The sequence below is a fragment of the Crocodylus porosus genome, unplaced genomic scaffold (genome assembly GCF_001723895.1).
Source record: "Crocodylus porosus isolate Cpor-Errol unplaced genomic scaffold, CroPor_comp1, whole genome shotgun sequence".
Taxonomy (NCBI): Eukaryota; Metazoa; Chordata; order Crocodylia; family Crocodylidae; genus Crocodylus; species Crocodylus porosus.
Genome location: NW_017728931.1, coordinates 50,038,074 through 50,044,073, shown reverse-complemented (window position 1 = coordinate 50,044,073; position 6,000 = coordinate 50,038,074).

Sequence of the window (6,000 nt, the reverse complement as noted above, 5' to 3'; positions counted from 1 at the left end):
CTGCAAATGAGATCAGCAGCCTCCTTCTCATTCCCATGCCTAAAACAACTAATGCTACAAAATCCTAGCCTCCACTGCCTTGTGGGTACTTCTTGGTTGAAGAAAGGCTAAGGGACATCGCCCAGACAGAAAAGTGTCCTCACTGAGGACATTAGGCAGTCAGCAGCATTTCTTATCTGTTGCTCTCTGGCAGAAGCTACACCCATCGAGACATTGGTTTTCTGGATTTGGTCTGGCCTTTAGATTCTGCCACAGTGGTCTAAAGTGGGGATGGCAGGTCTTGGAGAGCCTCCACTCCTCCATAGTCTTGCCTAGCTGAACTCATCAAAGGTCTTGGTGTGGTGGTCATGGACCTCTGATGCATACACCATGATCCAGAGGACTGGCAGTTACCTATACTAACATCCCAGCTCTAATCTCCCATTCCTTTGCTGCTTGTTCCCTGTGCTCTAATCACTACTCTTTACTTGATGTCTCCATTTGTCTCTCTTCCCCATGCCTGATGTAATGTATTTTTGAGGTCTCAGTCCATTGGTGGACTGCAGACCCTATTTTTATCAATATTGATGTACCTTAACTTCCACTGAAATCACTGTGTGTTATGGACCTGCATATCTTTAAAATTCTGGGCCTAAAAATGCCTTCCTTTCCTCCTCAAAATTCCCTTAAAGCTCATTTTACCTGTCTGTCTGTCTATCCCTGACCTAGACTCAGGCATCACTGGGACCCTCACTCCCATCTGATCATACCATCAGTCCAAAAGACAACAACCGGAAGAGGCAAACATAGAAACATGGAAGAAAAACATACAGAATAACTAGAACTCCACACAGCACACTCCTGGGACCAGCTTTCCTGTTATTCATGCACCCTGTTGCCTCTTTTCCTCTATACCTCCAAAGACTTTCAAGTTATCCTTGAAAGCAGGGAGTGTGCCTTCTTACTTGTCTGTACAGTGCGATCCATCCCCAGGATGGGAGGAAGAATCTGTATTGGTCCTAAAGACATGCATTATTTCTATCACGAATCATTTACATGATGTAGGAACTGTTGAGTGACATTATATGTTCTATCTAAAGTATCACAATGGTCCCTTCTCCACTTATAGCCTCTCACTATATTTATCATCCTTGTTAGCACATGAAATCTAAAGGGGTCTTACTCTGAGAGCTTCAGACTCCCTGCAATTCCTGTTAAAGACTCATCTCAACTACCCTGAATTACACTGACCTAGGAAGATTGCGGTTGAAGGAAGAAGTAGAAAAAATGATAGCTGTTTTTGCTATTAAGAAAAAAGCAGAAAATGTTCTTTCTAAGAAGGGGCAGTCAGCATATATCTTGAGTTTACGGACTCAGTTAAAAATAAACTACCAAAAACTGTCTGACAGCAAACGTCAGTTAAAAAATGTATGTTTAAGTGCAGGAGGCAAAATGATTTGAGAACATATTTTCCCTTAACTGGGCATACATTTCTGGATGGAGTAATTTTTTATCTGTAATCCAGATTGATAGCTTCTATTTGATATCAGAAAGGATAATTTCTTCAAAGGTTTGCATATGGCCATGAACTGGAAAAGCCCCAAATGGCTCTGAAATGGACTTTAGCTCTACTCAGCTGGAACTCTGTCCCTGAGCTCAGAGGGACTAGAATTGGCCTTCGTTATACTTCATCTGGCATTGCTCTTTTTGATTATTACTACTACTTGTATCACAATAGTGCTCAAGAGCCCATTTACAGACCAGAACCCATCACACTAGAGACTATACAAGCATACCACTAAAAGACAGTCTCTGCCCCAAATAGCTTTTGATCTAGGTAAAAAATAAAAGCCACTAGGTGGATGCACATAAGTAAAGGAGCTCAAGGCCACACTGAGAAAATGCAGGTTGGCATGATGGACAGTTGTCCCAGACCACACCAGCTGCCTGTGCTTGTCAAGGTTTTTTTTTTTTTTGGTAAACATTTCATGAAAGTCAAGTATTATTAAAGGACTTAATGGACAATTGATTTTTTTGTCTGTGTGCTGTGTCAGTAGAAAGGATGGAAGTCAGCATTGTCAGAAAAATATGTACTTGTTTGGTGTGGCAATCTGGAGCCATTACCCTCTTAACCTCCCCTGAAAGGAAACAGGGACAGGTCTGGAATGAGAGCTTGGAGAAATGTAGGGTGTGAAATGGTGATTGGAGCCCCATACCAGATTCAAATGATAGGCTTTTGCTTCTCTTCAGGACCGACTGCTGCAAAAAACCTAGCTTCCTCTGCCTGGAAAAAGCTCAGCTTTGAAAACAGGAGAGAGCTGTTCAGCTTAAGAGTAAATGCTACCTCTGCTTTCCAGTGGTGAAGCCCAGGTATGCAATATGCTTATTGAAAATATCCTACAGGTGGTCATTGGGAGTCTCACTCCTGCATTAGGGATCTGGATTTTTCCTGTGAGCCCCCCTATTTCCAACATTGGTGTGTGGTCACAACAATAATTTTTAGTGCTATACGTGTACAATGAAAAATAATGACAACTCCTTGTGCTTCAATCCAGGATTACAAAGCCATTTGCAAGGATTCATAAGCCTGTCTCAGTTGTACATTGGTATCCTCATTCTGCAGAAGGAGAAACTGATGCCAAATGCCTAATAGCCTGCACACACACCATATTTACATGTGCGTAGTTGACAGTTGCACTGATAAAAACAAGGAAAGGACCAACGACTAAATCCTGCATCAGGTAACTTCTCCCACCTTTGCACAGAATTACCTGTGAATGAAAAAGGGGTGAAGGGGCAGTCAGCATATATTGGTTTACACTGGTGTAAATTACAATGGCGTAGATGTCATGTATGGAGCTTACACCAGATAGCTGTTTGGTCAATATAAATAAGTAATCATTACACCTCCTTCCCCCCAATCTTATGGGAAGACACAGTAATGGCAGCCTATAGTCTGCTACACTGGAATAAGACGCTTGTCTCTCCACTCCAGGCATAGCATATCAGTGTACCAAAGAAATGTTAATGACCAAGGTGTGATCATGTCACATTTCAAGACCCACATTTCAATTGTCCATACTGACACAGTGAGGCAAAGCTAGGAACAAAGAATCTCCAAGTCTTGACTCCAAATCCATTCATCTAACTAATAATGAAGAGTCCTGAGTCTGGCTTGCACCAATACTCAGGAAACCAGGAACTCCTCAGCTTCCCACTCCAAATTTTCATCTTCAACAAAATTTTTCTTGGGACCAAACCCTTCCCCCCCTTCCCCCCCAAACCCCACATACAACACACCCAAATGAAAGGGCTCAGACCAAAACTCTGGATCGAGCCAGTCCTAAAGTCCAGAAAGGTTTAGGTTGAGATCTGAGTTTTGCAGCTCAGAATCTTTTCCAATGACCAGATTCCCACCTGCCTAAGACCAGGCCTGCGTAGATCCTGATTTCAGCACATAGACACGAAAAGACAAACCCCTCCTGCTCCCATAATTTCAGTGTAAAAACTCTTAATTCCTGTTATGTTGGGCTAATTCCATAGGATCTGTCCACTTATTGCATCAGACGGATCTGGCAGACAGTCCTTGGCCTCGTGGATCACTATGCCCCTATCCAAGGTGCTCAGCTGAGCAGTCTGACTTCAGCCCTCAAAGACATTGCCAAAATGCTACACTGCACTTCCTGTAGTCAGTCATTTTTCTCTTCCATTTCTTTAAATTAGACATTTAACAAGCAATGAAAGGAGTCACCGAGCCTTCAAGTGAAAGATGTTTTCCCCTCCACCTCCACCTACGGGGCATGATTCTCAAGATTGTATTGTGTGGATTGAATTTTCAGCGAGTCTCTTACTGCTGGCAGAAGCTGCCTCCGCTAACACCCTGCTTATTCAGTGAGTGACAGTAATCAAGGGTGTGGGAGGCAGGGAGGATATTAACATTACTGTGATTGACGAGCCTCACTCATGGTTTAGAAGTACCTTGGTGGATCTCCGAAGACGCAATAGGTAGATCCAATACAGCCATCTATTTATACAATGTCCGTCACTGTTGCATCTGAGCAATGAAACAAAATGGTTTACTGCATGGGGAGAAACAAACAGAGCGATTTCCTCCAGAAAAGCCCAACTCATTGTGATTTTTGAATGAACAAGTTTCCCCATATTAATTGCAACATATTATCAAGGTTGGGGGGGGGTGAGGGGGAAACAGACCCTGATGTGCAGGGAAAAATACTTTAAATTATCTCAGCAGGGGAGCTGGCACTAACTTATTTCTGTTTTGCTCCAAGTACTTTTGATGCAGTAGGTGACTAATGCTGAAGGTTTGGAGCTTGGCTTTCTTGTTTACACTAAGGCTCTTTGCATACCATGGGCAGGGTGAAATAAATGGGAACTGGGCTCTTAGCTAAAGTCAGAAAATTGGCCCTTTAATAATTCTCCTGCTTTTTCCCATTTGCCCACCCCCTACTCTCTCCCGTCTTGTGTCCCTCCAGAGTCTTAGCTGGCTTCAATTTACTTACTTACTTATATCCTTCACCCCTGAAAAACTGGATCTCCAAAAGAACAAGCATCAGAGCTCAGTCAGTCTTATCTCAGCATATTCACCATCTGGGTGCTTTGACACTTTGTGAGTGCCAGGAGTGGGGGAATGAAGCAGCCAGGACACAGTTTGTATAAAGGTGTAGACAGATATTTGCATTCCCTATTATAACTTGCATCGGGCTTGCATAGAATTACTATGGGATCAGAGACTAGAGACAGATGTGTCACTCTCCATGGGTAGTAAGTGCCTTGCCAATAGGTGGCAGGGAACAAAGAAATAACACCTTTTCTGCTGTGAGCAAACAGCTAGCCTGGGTTGAAACCTAGACTCACAATTTTTCACAAGTGAGCAATGTTACCACAGTTTAAGGGTTTGAAGCATCTGCCCACTACTTTTTGTTTTGCGTCAGTGTGATGGCAATTATGCCAGTGTAGAAGTTTGCACAGAATGATAGAGAAGCAGGGCTGGAAGGGACCTCCAGCGGGCACCTAGTTCAACCCCTGCCTGAGGCAGGATCATCCCTTTCCAAACCATTCTACGCATTCCCACTGCCCAACCTCTTTGCAAAAGCTACACAGTCAACCCTGACACAACACAAGACATAACACCCTAACTTGCCACAGGCAAAGCAGGGGAACCACAGTGACCAATGTCCTGATTCTATAAAGGTTGTTAATATAGGCTCAAGAGATCTCAGGAAGACAGCCACACACCACTTACTGCCCCCCTCCCAGTCCCCGCTACAGAGGAAGGCAAAGCCCTCCATGGTCCATACCTATTTGATCCTGGGTTAAAATTTCTTCCTGACCCCAATTGTGGCAATTGGTCTGACCCTAAGCTGAGGGGCAAGACCCTCTAGCTGGGAACCTCTGGGTTTAAAACCCAGCAGGAGCACTGGCACATCCCAGTCAAAATCCCCAGCCTTGGCTGCAGCCAACACCCAATACCTCTGAGGAAGGCTTAAATAAAAACTGCTCTGACATGTCATAGCAGGAGGGGTCAGCAGGCAACCAGCAAAGCCTAGAAGCATGGGAAATACCCATCACAGAACATAGGCAGACCTACGCCAAGATCATCTCTGACCAATGACTGTCCAACTTCTTCTTGAGCACCTCTAGCAGTGAAGAGTCCACAACTGCTCTAGGCAGTCCGTTCCACTGCCTCACTGTTCACTAACTGCGAAGAGGTTTTCTGTGATGTCTTGTTGTACTTAACAGGTACACAGGAGAACATTTGCTTCCTCTTCCATTATATCCCTTGATGAGGAGGAGCAAAAAGCTGGTTAGACAGCAACAGACAATGCAATCTGTCCTTTCTCTGTCTCCTGTGTGGCTACAGTGCCTATTGTTTTTTATGGGCTGGTAGAAATACCAGTGTTGACAGAAGGAAAATAAAATTCCTCGACTCTGCTTTTCTCTGAATGCTGGTTGGGGAGGAGATAAGCTCTCTTCCCCTCTCCCCCTAGAGTAAAAGGAAAG